The sequence below is a fragment of the Sciurus vulgaris genome (genome assembly GCF_902686455.1).
Source record: "Sciurus vulgaris genome assembly, chromosome: 16".
NCBI lineage: Eukaryota > Metazoa > Chordata > Mammalia > Rodentia > Sciuridae > Sciurus > Sciurus vulgaris.
In genome coordinates, this window is record NC_136477.1 from 76,809,697 (window position 1) to 76,827,597 (window position 17,901).

Genomic DNA, 17,901 nt, shown 5'->3' on the forward strand with positions numbered 1-17,901 from the left:
AGGAATGCAAGCAGGAAGGAGAGAAAAGAGTGGAGAGAACTGGAGAACAAAAGAGACCTTAACCTATAAAAGATGTTGTGTGCACTCACTTCTTGGGACTTCAGAACATTGGCCATGATTCCCTTCTACCTCCAAGGAGAACTCTGTATTATTACCTTTAAATAAAACCTGCTTAATATGCTTTTCTTGGTGTGCTTCTCTAGTGTTCAAACTTCAACATTAGAGGAAGCAGGATTCACTGCCGGTAACCAGCAGTAGCATAACTATAGAATGTGAGCTGAGACAAACTTCAAGGAGAAACTTGCCTCTATAATCACATCAAGAAATGTAAATTATATAAAAAGAAATCCTTTTAAAATAAAATTATAAAAATCAAAAGAGATTAAAAAAAGGAACTGTGTAAATATTTACTGAGAGATAAAAGATGTAAATACAGATATATACCATATTCCAAATGGTTAGCCTAAACAAGGCAACAATAGTGGTTATCACCATATTAATTTGAATATTTTATATAACCCAAATCAACTACCAAGATTGTTTTTTGCATAAACAATGCAATGCCTAAAACTCATCTAGAACAATAAAATCTCCAAAAATATTCTTGAATAAAAGTACATGCTCTTCAATGGACTATGGGGTTATGTACTGATAAACCCATTCTAAGATGAAAAATTATTAAGTTGAAAATGTACTTAAATATACCTAACTCACTGAATATCACAGTTTAGCAACACAGAACTCTGTAGAGTACTGTAGATTAGTCCTGTGGTTTCATGGGTAACTGGGAGCTGTGATATTTCATCACAAAGTAGTATCATACTGCATATTGCCAGTCAGGGAAAAGATCAAAAGTCAAAATGTGAAGTATTGATTTTTCAGTATTGCACCAAGTTGAAATTATCAGGTAGGCCATGATGAATCAGAAATGTGTATATGTGCAAAGGGAAAATGAAGAAATAAATTTTTCTAGATACTAAAATGAATAAAACTAAAAAATATATTCTATAGCATGTCATCTCTGGGGAGGGAAATATACAATTCAATGAAAGAATTAGATGATCTACATATAAATCCAAATGCCAACATCCTTTATACTTGTGATAAAATCACATATATTATAAAAAAAAAAAACTAAGGACAAATTTATTATTATTTTGATATAGATTATTTTGATATAATTAGACAAATATCAAGTTGATCTTGAGTTGAAAATGTTAATTTATTACAAAAATACTGATATTGTTTTTCTTAACTCAGAAACAACCTTTTAACAATAAAAATATAATCAAGAAGCAGGGCAGACACTCTAATCTTCATTGTCTCTACAGCTACAAGAAAAGAAACAAACTTCTGAAATAATAATAGTCACAATTTCTGTCTTCAAAGTTATAATAACTCATTTATAAAAAAAGAAATATGTTGCATAACTTACATGGAGAAATAATTTTCTATGTACAATAGGGATTTCTAGGTGCCATGAACCATAAAGTAAATGACACTGATACTTATAAAGCAAGGGGGGAAAAGCTGGTGTTTATTTTATTTTTCTCTCTTAAAATCTGAATATGAAGTATTCAAAGAAATCTCACAGAGATATAATTGAAATCACATTTTCTGAAAAGAGGACTTTATTAAGGCCCTCTAGGATGATTCCAGTCTACATTTCTGGAATTTAAAAAAATAACATTTCCTCAATAGGGAACTAAAAATGAATATTCTTTATTCTGTGAATATAGAATACTATGATTAATGTATACTTGCCTTGGAATAGTAATTTGGAAAAAGAAAATATTAAGAATACAACTCACTGATATAATTATAACAGCTATCATCATGAAAATTTTCAAATTGCTTTATTTGCTTGATATATATATGTATACATATGTGTTGTGTGTTTATTTATACACAAAACACACATATAAATGTATATTTATATATTTTTAAAATGTAGCCTCCATTGAGATCCATGTATGTTTATGATATCTGAGACAAATACCTGAAGGTGACTGAACTTCATCAAATGACTTCCCAGAAGCTTGGTCATTCTCAACATCTGATTCCATTTTTACATATTTGTGAAGAATATCTGTATTGGAAAATGAGACAATGTTTAATTTAATAAATATTTATTTTATCCTACTATGTAATTATCATTGCAGATAAAATGCAGATAACCAACATACAAAAATCAGATCATAACAGTCTTTTATAGTCAGGTGCATATATGTGTGAAGGAGTTAAAATTTAAGTGCCCATAATTAAAGCACAGAATCTGTAGTCTAGCAAATGAACTTAGAAAAAGAAACAAAGAGGGACAGGCCTGAGGCCTGAACATACCTAAACAAGCCTAAAATAAGACTGCCAAATCATCAAAAACTAACTGGCCATGGAGGATAAACAATGTCCACAAGGCCGTGGACCATCTGGTGTCACCCAATTTCCCCCTTCTTCCCTTTTCTTTAAGGTTAACTTGACCCCTGCTAACCAAAATAAACTGCCCTACCACATTGCTGGAATGTCAATTTGCACGTACTACTTGCTGATGTAATCAATGTAGTCATGTGCCCGCTTATGTTTGAATCAGCCAATTATGTGTACCCACGCCAAACTCCCTAACTTTTCCTATATAATCCCCTGATTTCTGAGCCTCGGGGTCAACTCCTCTATCTCCTGCGTGAGATACGTGTTGGCCCGGAGCTCCGTTATTAAAGTGCCTCGTGCTTTTGCATCAAGCCAGTCTCTAGTGTTTCCTGGAGCGCGTCATCCTGAGACTCGAGTAAGGGTCTTCCTTTTGGGGGGTCCTACATGTGCAGTTAAGAGATCAAAATATTAACTCAAAAGTCTTCAAATAAGAAGTACTAAAAAATTCTTTTACACTATTGGATTATAAAATATTATGAAAGAACTTGCACTCAAGTCATTATCCAGAGTTGAATAAAAATTACAGCCTGGAAATATACATTTAAACTTTTAATGAATAATAGTTACTTAAGAATAGTACTCTAAAAATTAAACTCAAGTGTTTCTTACCAAATCAATATTAAATTTTACCTTATTTCTATATTTTTCTCTTGGTAACCAATTGTAAAAAAAAGTCCAATTCATATTCATAAGCAGTTGCAAATGATAATGGAATAAACTTCTTTTATAAAGAGATTCTGGAGAAATTTTATGTTGACATCTAGACAAAAAATTAACTTGGCAGCAAAAATGATTGTGTTGGTGATTGATTCCTAATCTCTTAAAATTTGATATCAGATACATCTACAGTCACAAATTTTTTTCTGTTAAAAAATGTTAAAGAATTTAAACATGCCATATATTTCTAGCAACATTTGAAAATTTTTCTACCTCAATAAAATGTAGATCAAAATATAATGCTTAAATATGTAAAGATGGTAACAAAAATGTATAGGCAATACCCAGGAAGAAAATTAAACAAAGAGAGAATCAAAAGTCAAGAGCTCTTAAGCATAAACAGACTTTTACTTTCGTAGTGGGGGTTGCTGATACTGGCAGGAAAGTGCTTGGGTTTAGGTGCACAGTGGGATAAAAGGTGACGAATTGGGTGTGTAAACGGTAACAGAAACACCAGTCTCTTGTAAAATTATTATGAGGTAAGTTTGATAGTCACAGACTATGAATAAAAACTTGAATGCTACCTGACACAACCAAGTTATTATTAACAAACAAGTATGATTCAAACACAACTGTTCTTTGGTAGTTTTGATCCCGTGAAGAAAAATGAAAACAATGCAGGTTTATGTCAGAACTTTATTAATCTGTCAGTGGGGTAAGAGGTTTCTTTGCTGTAGGAGTGTTGAGAACAGGGTGATATCTGTGCAGCTAACTGTCTTAGTCACCAGGATGTAGGCAGTTGCCACTGCACCCTCAAAAGCCAATACAGCGCAAGTAGGACTGCTGGGCCCCTGTGCTTATCAAGGTTGTTAAGAAATGTTTGTCTGAGAAATGTGCAGCTGCCTAGAAACCTTAACTCTCAAGGACAGGGGGGCCTCAATTCGACTCATCTCCTGCATAGTTCACCCCTTCCCTCCTCCCTTCTTCCTCTAGGACCGTTCAGTTCTGGCAGGACCCAATGAGAATCAAATAGATTGGCAGGACCCAACCAGAGGAGGACTAATGTTTAGCTGTTCAAATGTTAACCAATTAAAAAGAACACTGTAAAACTGTTTGCCTTTCATTATAAAAGCCTGCTGAACAAAGGCTCAGGGCCTCTTAGCGTCACTGGGTTACTGAGTGTGCAGAGGACCAGGCTCGAGCTTGCTAATAAATAACTCTTTGTTGCTTGCATTGATCATGGTCTCTGGTGGTCTTTGTGGGGTCTCGAGCCGCTGGGCACAACATATGGGGGCTTGTCCGGGATACCCCAAGCCCACTCAGACACCTGATCATAGAGTCATAAGTGACATCATTGGCCGGTGAGTAAGGCATTGCCATATTTCTGTCTGGATTGCCTGCAGGTTCTGGTTCTGGGCTGGCAAAGTCCTGGCGGACTCGCTATAGGACCCCAGCAGGGTCTCAGGAGACGTCCCCTGGACCCATCTGGGCAGCCTGTGTGCTGCATCTGGGCAACCTTTGTGTTGCATCTGGGCGACTCTGTCGCATCTGGGCTTTTGTTTTTGTTGACAAAATACCAACTAGCCAATTGTGATCTAGCGCACTATATGTCTGTCTGTTTGTGCATTTGTGTATTGTCCTGTATGGTCTTTACTCTTGCCTCCTATTAAATTCTTCGATGTGTTAGTCCACTACTATTCTGTTTCTCATTCTTAAATTTCTCATCACCAATCTGGAGGAAAACGGGTCTATGAATCTCCTGATAGAAAGGAGAAATACTAATCAATGGTCAAATTCATATCATCCTTTTGGAATTATACAGGGAACAGGCTCAGGTGACTCCTAAGACTTTCCTCTTGAGTCACCTCTTCGAGGTCTGTGCCAGAGAGAACTTAAGTGTGGACCACCTAAAGGAGGGTAAGTTTGCTGCACTCTGCTCCACGGAGTAGCCAATCTTCACCAAGATCTACACCGAGTGAGATAAGTAAGCTTCTCTCTCCATGCACCCCACATCTGTTTGAGGTGCAGCTTTCTGTCTCTTCATTTTTGGAGGGTAAAATGGGCTACACAACACTTCTGCTCATCCACTCCCTCCCGGATGCTCCCCTTCCCTTGCTGGTCAGACATAGGAATCCAAACTGTAGGATTAAGACCTGGGACAATTAGTATGGAAATGCCCAGGTTCCCTTTGTTACCTGTTACTAGTCTGTCCTAAGCACCTCTTTGTTTGTTGGAGGATGGGCTCCCTTTGTCCTCCCTCAGGTACCCTATTCTTAGGCTTAGGGACACTCATTGTAGGGTACTTTACAGTCCTTCTCCTTGTTCATAAGAGATTTGTTTACTCCAATCCCCCTAGGTGGAGAGCTCAGCAGCTCCATTCCCCAAAACTAGTGGAAAGTAATGTTTTGTGATTTTCTGCATTCAAACCTAACCTGATTTCTCAACCAGAAAAAAAAAAAGGTTAAAAAGTCCTGGGCAATCCCTCCCTCTCCCCTGTCTGGCCTTGCTGAAGCCTGCATTGGAATGTGAACGGTAGCAGTTTCAGTGGGAGAAGGGGGAGTAACCTGAGAGAAAAAAAAAAAAAAAAGAGGTGCGTTTTAAACTCCCGGGCTACTACACAGAACTAACTCATTCTCTAAGATTCTTGTTTTGTTTTGTTTTTCTTTAGTGCTGTATTTCTGAGCTCATAATTTTGATCCTACATACCTAGATTAATGATTTTTTTGATCAGTTCTATTTTTTATTCAACTACAATTTTTAAACATCTGTTACATTACAATGGAGATTCACCTATAAAGTTACAAGGCCTTTGGTTTTGCGTTATTTGTTTTTGTGTCTAATGTCATGTTTTGTCTGTATCAAAACTGAGCGCTCCTAAAATTAAAATTTAAAAATGACTTCAAATACTTTTATTCACGTGACTTTAAAGGGTTCAATTTAAATTGGGTAAACTAATAAAAGTAAAATGTCTTTAAAAATAATTCACAAGTCTCTAAGTGGTCAAACTAATGAAATATTGATGTTAAACAATGTCTGATATCAATTGATTCCAGGACTGTTCTTCAACAGGAAAGAGACAGCAAATACTGTTCAGGACACTTGTCTGATATCTTGGTTTTTGTAGAATAAGTAAATTAAATTTAACATGTATAGTACTACTCAAATGTGTTTGTTATCAACATCTGATTAATTTGCAAAGTTAAAATGCTAATTGTTAAATAACATTAAGTACTCTTAAGTCCTTAAATTCCATGGAGTAACATGCTTAAACATTATTAGTGTTTTCATAGGTTGGTAAATTTAAAAGTGTTTAAAATTACTTTGTGTCATTACTAAAAACAAGGTTATTAAGAGTTATGTCCTAACAGGTAAAACACCAACCTGGAGGGTGAGCGTTCCATCTGCTCTCTTACCACTTCCCCCTGCTCCCCCTCCAGTTCTGCAAATCTCCAAGGAGCTCTTAGGTTTGGAATTAGAGTTACCATCTCCCCTCTCACTGTGTTTCAGTTAGAGTACTATAAACAACAGGGTATTTTATCTTGTTAAAATGGAGTAATTTATCTAAATTCAGAAATTTCATGAGAGTTGTTTCAGAATGTGAACAAAAAGGTGTCGACAGAAAGGAAAGAGAAAATAATAGGTTCTGGGTATGAAAATATATTTAGTAAAAAAAATTTTTTCTGGGTAAGACAGTGTTTATGTGATGCAATGCATGAAGGTCTAAGTAAGTGCTAAGAAAGTCTGTGTGTAAGTAAAGGGCAAATGTCAACAAGTTTACATGAAACTAAGTTGGTTACAAGTATGTGAGACAATCAGTTAAAGCTATTTAAGGTTTTTCCTAAGGTAAAATACTAATGTTCTGATATAAACCGAAGTCTAATCTATATGGTAATTGACATGGTAAAATAACAAAGATTTGAAACACTAATTTACTCTTAACTTTGTGTCTATTAAGTTTTATTCTTTAGCACAATTAGTCTTAAAAATTGGGGTGTATACAATTATGGTTAAACAACTCTTAAGAGTATTGTACTATGTTACAGAGTCTACATTTTTCTTTAAAAACTAAATTTGGTAAGAAAAAAGTGTCAAGGTAATTGTGAAATAGTCACTAGTTGCATATTAAATGTGTTCATATTCTCCAGGTATACAAGTTTTTAAAGCAGGGAATTTATCAAGTGCTGCTATACTCCAGAATAAACTTGTCTGTAATGGTAATCTTAAACTTAAGGGGTGCATTTTATTGGGGATTTATTTTTATCATTTAATATTCTATTATGGGACCTATTATCAGTAAGATATAAATAAAATTGGTTACTTATTTCACTGAGATAAAAATTTAAATGTAAATGTATTTCTAAGAGGTAGTGACAGCCTGATTTGTTTAAAGGTTCATATAGTAGAAGGTAAAAGCATTTTGCTACACAAAAGAAAACTTAAAAGCTCTCTCAGCCTTTCTTTGATTGATTCCTGTTTTGGATATAATGTTAGACTGTGTTAACTAATGTTCATATAGACTCAGGAATCAATATATGTAAACTTCTTAAAATGACATTTAATAAAGAGTGTAATGCGCAATAGCAAAAATGGGACAACAATAACTGAGACTGGGATCTCTGACCACATGACTATAGCATGCCTGGTGCCTGGAAGTGTTCCTGTGTAGGGGCACAAGATGCCTAACTGCTGTGGCAGTACCCTCCCGGGGAGGCTCTGTACAGGAGTCCTATCAGCTCTTACATTGATCTCAGGCACACAGCTCTTGGGCAGAGGGAAAAAAAATTGTTTTGCTAGATAATCAGTGTTTCATCAGCTCCCTTCTCTAGTTCCTGCCCGCCTTACAGTAACTTTGGACAGTGGACTCCTTTAAGAGCTACACAGAGTTCCTAACATTGCATTTTGCAGTTGTGGAAAAAGTTATGTAGATGTTCTAGTCTCTGTAACTCTCCTGAAAACAAAGAATAATGCTTACATAGTCTTTAACCTAATAATAAGACATGTATAAAGATTGCTAACATGGATCTGCATCTCCATCAGAGAACAGAGCTCCATCTGATCTCAGCTTAATCTTCAAAATCTGTGTTTATAAACCTTTATTTTCTAATACCCCTTTGCCCCTCACTGAACTTAAAAATTTGGTCATGCTGGTCATGGCAAAAGGGGAAAAAATTACTTCAGGATTAGAACATTTTACTTAAGATTCATAAAGAGCCCTGCCTTACCTGAAATAAGGCTCTGCCACACCCTGCTGCATGTTAGAGTGACTCCAAAATAAGTCAGACTACAGCTTATTTAAAGTTATAGTCAAAAGATTGGTATTTGTTGTAAAATTACTATGATCTCAAATAGGGGATATAATGTGGTTCTCAGTCAAAATTCAAGATAGCTATTATACAAGCTGAATATGTTTTTACTCTTGCTAAATTCATTTTGTAAAACTGTTGCCTTTTACTGTTTTGCAGAAGTAGCTGCTTTCAGAACATACAACCTAGGTAACTTTTGATAATAAGCTATCACCTATATAGAACAGATAGTGGTAACTTCCAGTACTAATGCAGACTCCAGTTAGATAAAAGGGTAAATAACTGTAAAGCTATGGACATTAAAGTTAAAGCCCAGTACTCTTACTTTATGACTGGTGAGACTGGCTTGCTGGATGATTAAGATCAAACCTAGAAATTGGAATTAAATACAGAGGCCAAGAAAAAACAGTATCTTGCCCTCAAAGTCAGCCTGAACCCAGGGAATAAAGGGACGTCTCTAAGGTGCACTGCAACTCTGGGTCACACAACCTCCTGATAAAGGAGATTGTTGAGACTAGAGAATGAAAAATCATTCAGTGCATCTACTGCAGAGGAGAGTCATGGAAAAAGGGAGACCTACCTTGATGCTTCCAAAGGAAGTCACCTCATCAAGAGACCCTGCCTAATCAATGGCACTGGTGGAGCTAAGAAGCTGCTCTTAAGTGCTCTATGAGTGACCCCTGTGGGAACTCAGCTGACTCTTTAACAAGACAGGAACCAGGTTAATTTGACCAGCTTGATCTTGGACATCCAGCAAAACAGTTAGAACCCAAAATATGGCCATTCTTGGGCATTTAAAAGAAATAACAGTTAAATGTAACTTAAGATGTACACTTGTATTAGCCCACTAGAATAAAAACTGGGAGCTACAAATGAAAAAAAAAAAAAATTCTTCAGCAAATGTGCCTGATAACTATCAAGAGAAACTGCCAGAGTCAGAAGTTTTTAGTCAGTTTAAGACCTTCCTAAGCTACACAGGTAGACTTAATCTATGTTTGCTAGTATGATTACCTAGCCCTAAGTAACAGAAGTATAGAGATCTCTACTAAACACAGTTTATACCAATAAAGGGATATTTTACAAAAATCAGATGACATTAAGTAGCTTAATTATATTTTCTGGGAACATCTATGACATTAAGAGTTAAATGTTGTGTTTACATTCCTGATAACCTGGACAATGTTAAAGTCCCCAAATGAAGGCCTTGTCCTCTCCAGCCTTTGCTAGGCCTAGTTATGGAAACAATTTATCAGTTCTTCCACCTCCTCGTGAGAGATTGACTTCCATCATTTTCATGATACTCAGTGACATGTTTCAGATGCTGAAACATTTACTTTGTACTAATCTCCTTTCAGTACTCATGTCTTTTTGTTCTTCTCTCATAGAAGCACCCACCCCCAGATGACTTTACAACCTGCTCTTCCCAGCCAGACTTCTACCTTGGACTCCTTGATTGACCCGATTTTTAAAAAAAGGAACTCCAAGCTGCTTGCCCCATGCCACCCACTTCCAGCTTAAAGAAGCCAGAACGGTCATCGACCCCCTTCCCCAGCAGCATTGAGTTCCTAAGATTAGAGGGATAAATAAAGCAGAATTAAGAACAGGTATTTAGTGCAGAAATAGGGGATTGGGTCAAATCGAGGAAATGAAGGTCATGAAACCCATCTGCCTCTGGAAGTTGGAGACTGCCCCTGGGAGAATAAAATATTAAGGGTCTCCAATGCTCATTGAGTACCAAATTTACCTGCTTTAAAGACTGTAAGCAAGGAAATCTATGTGCAGCCCTAGGAGAAGAATGTTGTTTTTATATAGATCACTCTGGAATAATCAAGGATAATATGACAAAAGTCAGAGAAGGACTAACAAACAGAAAGAAAGAATGGGAAGCTAGTCAGAGCTGGTTTAAATCCTGGTTCAATTTTTCCCCTTGGTTAACTACTCTGGTGTCCACTATAGTGGGACCCCTAATATTGTTGCTACTAGCTTTAACTATAGGGCCTTGTATAATCAATAAGTTAATTGCTTTTGTTAAAAATAAAATAAAATATGGTACAGCTAATGGTACTAAGAGCCCAATATCAGCCCGGGAAGCAGTAAGGGTTAAAACTATAGAGACCCAAGATTGGCTCTCTAAATGTTCTTGGAAAGGGAGGAATGTTGAGAACAGGGTGATATCTGTGCAGCTAACTGTCTTAATCACCAGGATGCAGGCAGTTGCCACTGCACCCTCAAAAGCCAATACAGCGCAAGCAGGACTGCTGGGCCCCCGTGCTTATCAAGGTTGTTAAGAAATGTTTGTCTGAGAAATGTGCAGCTGCCTAGAAACCTTAACTATCAAGGACAGGAGGGCCTAAATCCGACTCATCTCCTGCATAGTTCACCCCTTCCCTCCTCCCTTCTTCCTCTAGGACCGTTCAGTTCTGGCAGGACCCAATGAGAATCAAATAGATTGGCAGGACCCAACCAGAGGAGGACTAATGTTTAGCTGTTCAAATGTTAACCAATTAAAAAGAACACTGTAAAACTGTTTGCCTTTCATTATAAAAGCCTGCTGAACAAAGGCTCAGGGCCTCTTAGCGTCACTGGGTTACTGAGTGTGCAGAGGACCAGGCTCGAGCTTGCTAATAAATAACTCTTTGTTGCTTGCATTGATCATGGTCTCTGGTGGTCTTTGTGGGGTCTCGAGCCGCTGGGCACAACAGGAGTTTTTGAGAAACAGAAGAACACTTACTTGCTCAATTTTTGTGCCATTTACTACATAGTAGCTAGAGATACAGTAAATTTAAATTTCATCTCATTCCCTAACACTTTCAACATTGCTTTCTTAAATCTAGACCAAGATTCCAATACAAGAATAGCTGTTTTTGTATGGTTCCTGAACTAAACACGTTTTTGTTTTTTTTGTTTGTTTGTTTGTTTTGTTTTGTTTTTGCATTTTAAATGTTACTAATCACATAAAAGAATATGAAACAGAGACTACAGTCCACAAAACCAAAAAAGGTACTAACAAGTCCCTGGTTTAGACAATCAACAGTCATCCAAGCCCTTACCTGTAGTTTTTTTCTGATTTCCTTCAGCAACAGTCTTCCACTTCACACTACCAACACGACAGTGAATGTGTAACAATGGGAAGACATGCAGTAGTACACCATTACATGGTACTTTGCAATAAATATAACACAGAAGTAACTCTTACTGCATAAATAAAAATAGTAAAAATCACTACAACAATCAGAAATAATTACTCTTACATATTCATTACTTTTGTTTCTGAATTTACCTTAATTATAAGCTCATATGATTAAAAATTAATAATAGCCATGTTTAACAGGCAAAATTGCTAAAAATTTAAGAATCATCTCAAAGTGTGAGCTGACTGCAGCACATCTTTCTGTAAGGTCACACCTAAACAGGTAAAGGCTACACAAATTACCAGCAGATAAAAACTGCATGAGTTCATATTCCCAAATTTTATGAAACACATCAGAAAATAATCTGTCATGGCAAGAAAGAATGCAAGCAGTACAAAAATGCTCAGAAACTTCCATAAATATAATTATCTAACAAAAAAATAAAATTGTTATGTTTAGCTGGGTGTGGTGGCACACACCTGTAATGCTGAGGCAGGAGGATGGAGAGTGCAAAGCCAGTCTCAGCAAAAGCGAGGCACTAAGCAACTCACTGAGACCCTATCTCTAAATAAAATATAAAATAAGGCTGGGATGTGGCTCAGTGGTCAATTGTCCCTGAATTCAATCCTGGTACTCAAAAAATTTTCAAGAAATTTTGAATTATTATGTTTAAAAAAATAACAAGTTCCAAAAGTCAAATCAATCATGAACTTTAAAAAAGAAACCACTAGGGCTGTCATTGAGGCTCAGTGGTAAAATGTGCACCCAGAACATGTGAGGCAATTGTGTTCCCTCCTCAGCATCACATAAAAATAAATAAATAAAATAAAGGTCTTGTGCCCATCTGCAAATGAAGAGGTTTTGAAAATTTTAAAAATAGACACTACCAAAAATGATCAGGAAAGTAGACCTAAAATAAATAGAAATTTTAAGATATGTATTTTCCTGGATATTTAAAAGGACATAATAAAAGAGTACCATAATAATAAAAGGTGATAATCTAATTACTCTACTAGTGAAGCCAGAATTGGGGACAGGCAGTTAGTGTAAAAATTGGGAATTGGTTCAAATCAAGGAAATGGAGGCCATGAAGCCATCTGCCTCTGGAAGTTGGAGACTGCCCCTGGAAGAATGGAATGTCAAGGATCTCCAGAGTCCATTAATTGCCAAATTTACCTGCCTTTATCAAGGACTGCAAACAAGGGGCTGCTAATTGGTGCCCCCTGGGCCCTTTTCTGCCTGAATCACCCTGGCCCTCCCCCTGCCCATGGCTTCTCACTTAATGTACAACCAGACCTAGTCATATAGCAGGAAGAAAAGAGATAAGGGGGAAAGAATGGGAGAATAAAACCCATAAAAAGGACAAGATTTGCTCATCCCATGGATTCTGCCTTCTTTCACCCGGGAGAAGTCTGCTTTTACTTTTCTTTAATAAAGCTGCATTTCCACTCTACATTTGCCTCGGTGTGCTTCTCTGGCATTATACTTCAACACCTGAGGAAGCAGGACTCGTCACCGGTAAAGAGTGGTATCACTAGTCTATAATGATTATTTCAAGCATTAATGAGGTGTGATCCTAAATTAAGCACCACCCTAAGCTACCAGTCATTTTGAAATTCTGCATGTCCTTCTTATGGGATTTGGTTCCTTTCTGAATGACAGGTATTCAAATATTACTTCTCTGTAGTATCAAAAATACCCTCTCTAGTACCTTCCATCTTTCTGATGTCATTCCTACTCTTAACTTGTTTTTTTAACTGGCAAAGAGAAAGCAGATAATAAACCTGGCAGACTAAAACCTAAAAACAGGCATGTTCTACAATCAGAAAGTTAGATAAAATTAACAAATAATCAAAATTATTCAATCTGCTTCTATTTCTGGTCATTGCCATGGTGGAGCCAAGGCTTCCTCCAGTAATACTATGGGGTCTCCCCAATGGGGGTTTCTTGAAAGACCCTGTGTACTGGTGAAAGAAGGAATGCATGCTGTGAGATGGTGGAGGTCTGCCAGTCTTCACCACAGGCTCTGTGATTCACAGTATTTGAAAATCTTTTCTTCACCAGCCCAAGATTCAGAATCACATTGGAATGATTGAGAAAGCAAAGCAGAAAACTGAGGTTGTAACAGAGATCACTACATATAAACTCATGTCTAAAATTATTCATACAAAGCAGTACATTTAAAATAATTTCTTATGAAAAATATTTATAAAAATATTTTAATTTAGCTAATATCTATTCCTTTCTCATGTAATAAAAATTAGATAATCACAAAACTAATATATTAATTATGTCCACTTGCTGACTTTAATTATCTCAAGATTGTTTACATCCATTTCTTCATGAATTTACTACCTAGTGTGTGCTTTATGATGAAGCATGCTACAGAATATAAAAGATGTAATCCTTGCCTAAATGAACTTATATTCCTATTGAGAGACATCCAGAAAAGTGTGTCAATTAGTGAATTAAACAAAAAAGTATCATTTATAGAGACTATGAAATTATTGTCCCAAATTTTAGATTTTAATATAAAGAATTTTTAAACAATCACAGGTCTATTATCAAGCAGAAATAGTCCTAAAATATAATGCTTTAAAATTATTTAGGCCAGGTGCAGTGGTGCATGCCTATAATCCCTGTGATTCAAGAGACTGAGAAAGAAGAATTGCAAGTTCAAAGCCAACTGCAGCAACCTAGTCAGGGTCTAAGTAACTCAATAAAACGCTGTCTTTAAATAAAATATAAAAAAGGCTGAGGATGTGGTTTAATGTTTAAGTGCCCCTGGGTTCAATCCCTGGTAACAAAAATAAAAGTTATTTAGTTATAAGTGGCAAATAATACGATCAAGATTTGTAAACTTGTTTCAACTTTTTTGAGTATAACCCTAGGAATGGAATTGCTGCTTAATATGATAATTTTATATTTAAGCTTTAGGGAAAATTGTATGAATTAATTTTTGAAAATTAAAAAAATATTTAAAAAATCTGATGGGCTCAGAATTCTCTATTCTTGCAAGTACTTTGGATAAAATTCTACACTTTACTGTATAATACATTTTATTCTAACAACAACAAGCCTAAACTCCATAAGGAAAGAATGTGATGGAAGAAATTATTAGGCTTTGACCAAAAAAGATGCAGAATTTCTGTAAAAGCTATTAATTAAAGCAAGGGAATATGCAAAATCAGATTGTGGTAGTCCTTGCTACCTGTAATCTCTTCAATATCTATTAGGATGCCCACAAGTATTATATCAAGTAAGTCTATTGAAGAAGAAATTCAACAGTTTCTATTTTTTCTTCTCTACTACCTGTCAAAATTTACTATTGTAAAATAAAATGTCATTAAACGTAATATGCTACTTGAAAACAATTAGATATTGTAAACATTTCACTAGGTTACAAACCATGCATGTTTTAATAAATAATATTAAAACATTTCAGAAAATATGCAATTAGTCTAAAATATTAACTAGTTAAAAAAGTAGGTGGTTCATTTTCTTTGATTCGTAGCTTTTTTAAAATAGAGGTTATCAGGATTGGGGAGATAGCTCAGTTGGCAGAGTGCTTGCCTTGTAAGCACAAGGCCCTGGGTTCAATCCCCAGCACCCCCCAAAAAAATAAAATAGAGGTGTTAGAGGTGTGTCTTTTACTCAAATACTCATTAAGGATATGTCCTGGGGTTCAGGTTGTGGCTCAGTGGTAGAGTACTTGCCTTGCATGTGTAAGGCACTGGGTTCAATTCTCAGAATCACATATAAATTAATGTATAAAATAAAGGTTGATCAATAACTATTTTTTAAAAAGAAGATGTACTAGCCAAATGTTGTGGTACATGCTTACAATCCCAGAGGCTTGGGAGGCTGTGACAGAAGAATTGTGAATTCAAAGCCTGCCTCAGCTACTTAGTGAGGCCCTGAGCAACTCAGCAAGACCCTTTTTCAAAATACAAAAATAAAAAGTGATGGGAATGTTTCTCAGTGTTGTAGCATCATTGGGCTCAATCACTGGTACCCCCACAAAAAAGGAAAGAAAATTGTCCTAGTCAGGTACAGTTACTCATACTATCTTTTTTTTTATAGTTAAATATCCCAGAAATTTATTTGATGTTTGTTTGAATACATTTTTTATAGAAAGATTGGGATTATTATTTGCTTTGGGTGCCCCTGGTAAATCTTAAGGAGGCACAGAACCACAAAGAGTGCCAATCTGGAGACATCATAAATGGAAATCATAAGCCCAATTTTAGGACCTTTCTAGGCTGAAAGATTTTCTCTAGAGAAATCGGGCCGCTCCCTTGAAAAATGTATTGGGAGTTACTGTGTGAAAACAGCTGACATTTAGGAGGGAATTTCATATTCTAGTGTGTTGAAACATTTAAATACTTGGAAACAAAAAAATATTCAGCTTTGAAGTTTTCAATATTTTCAAGTCTAGGATTTATAGCCAAGAAGGGCTGCTTCATGTTCCTCAAATTGGACTATGCTTCCCACAAAGTTAATCTTCAGCTTTGGCTTCCATTTCTCCTGCATCATCATCTCCATCCACTTCTGCATTTTCTTTCTCAAGCCTCTCCAGCTGCCTTGCAAGTTCAGTCTCATCTGTATCTGTGACCACCTTGGGCTCCATTTGAACATTGAACATACCCCTCTTTACCTTGATAACGGCCATAGCTTGATTGAGGACAGAGAGCCCTTCTGTCCTCTCCAGGGTTGTTGTAGTCATCACATACCGAGAAGGAGTTCTTAGATTAATCTTGATGGGCATTGTTTCTGTAGAACAATTCAAACCTGCTCTCAGGGCTTCTTTTACAGCATCAATACCTTCATAACCATAACAAGCCACTTCAATATCTGCTCAAATTTTGACAGCCTGTGGGGTCAAATGCCTATTAATGTTGTTAATGAGTACTTCCTGTTCATCTTCATTCAAATCTAAACTATCTAAAATAGATGGATCTGAGACTGCATGCTTAAACGCATCATAGTCACCACAACCACGTCTCTTATACTTGTCAGCAAAGACCCAAGCAGTCCTCTGGAACAGGCTTTCCAGTTGCTCATCCTTGGTATATACTAACACCTCAGCAACATGACAAACAATGCTATAAACAGTTTTGGATTTTGTGAATTTGTCTTCACATTTGATTGCTTCCTCTGGAGAAACTCTTCTTTTTGAAAAATCAATATATCCTTTTTCTTTGTCCACTCTAATTAACAACCACACATTCGTTCCTGCCAATTCAGAAGAGTTTGTTTATAGAATGGATACACCTTCTGGATAATTCACTGAGAAGAATCATGCCTTCAATGTTGTATTCCAGCAAGCTGACATAAGCTCCCATTTTAGCAATGGACCTTACATTCACCATCACTACATCTTCCACCTCAGGAAATTTGTGTTGATAAAATCTACAACCTAGACCTGGCATTCTGAGGTATGTGTGTGAATCCCGCACTAAATTCCCGTGCCGAGCTCTTTAGTCCTACTCATGCTATCTTGATAATTGAAGTAGGAGGATCATCAAACCAAAAGCCAGCAATTTACCAAGACTGTTTCAAAATGAAAACTAAAAATACTATGTATACAGCCCAATGGTAGAGTAGTCCTGTGTTCATTTCTGAGTACCACTCCTCTCCCCACAGTCAAATATGTCCCATAAATCACCCATGAAGATGCATACTGTGCTTATTTTATTGCTGAATATCACTGGAAAACATAATGGCAAGGCTTTTCTAATTTAAAAATAAACACACTCAGCTGGTCATGCTAACAAGGATCACAAGTTCAAAGGTAGCCTTAGCTATGTAGCAAGGTCCAAAGCAATTTAGCAAAACCCTGAACAAATTACCAAGACACCATATAAAAGTGTTAAAAAGGGCTAGAGATATGACTCAGTGGTGAAGCATCATTGGGATCAATCCCTGGTATCAAAAAACAAACAAACAAAAAATGCCCCCATGCACACTGGATTTAAGTAATACAAAGAATTCAATGGATTTCTGAAATAAAATTAGAATTTTGTCTCAGGTATCTAGGAGATATCATCTTGCAAGAAAAATAGAAGTCTATAAAATAAATTTTGGGATTTGACACAAAGGCAAATTTTTTCCTCCTCCATGTAACTATATCCAAATTATTATTTTAAATTTCCTACTAGTTCATCTCTCCTGTCCCACATTAAACACAAAATAGCAGCTCTCAGTGAAATCTCAGCAGAAGTTAGGAGGTCTGGGGCGATAGATACAATGCTATAGACTTTGAAGGAAAGAAAATTAGGCTGTAAAGTATTCATTCTGCCAACATGTTGAGGAATCTTGAGGAAATAATGACCCTTCAGAGAAAAGGAAATATGGTATCTGAGTCCTTGGTAGAATAAATGACT

At 36.2% G+C, this 17,901-nt stretch overlaps 2 pseudogenes across 2 annotated transcripts in view; both read right to left on the minus strand.

Annotated features, from left to right (window-relative positions):
* LOC306647162 (cyclin-dependent kinase 17-like) overlaps positions 1–17,901 on the minus strand; it is a 1,195,982-nt pseudogene that overhangs the window by 1,176,999 nt on the left and 1,082 nt on the right. The window contains exons 2-3 of the transcript in view: positions 13,377–13,541; positions 1,956–2,089 (exon numbers count right to left, since the gene is read on the minus strand). The product of the transcript in view is annotated as a cyclin-dependent kinase 17-like (transcript). The remainder of the gene's footprint in view (positions 1–1,955; positions 2,090–13,376; positions 13,542–17,901) is intronic.
* LOC306647299 (eukaryotic translation initiation factor 2 subunit 1-like) lies at positions 15,691–16,996 on the minus strand (annotated as a pseudogene). Its single transcript has one exon. The product of its transcript is annotated as a eukaryotic translation initiation factor 2 subunit 1-like (transcript).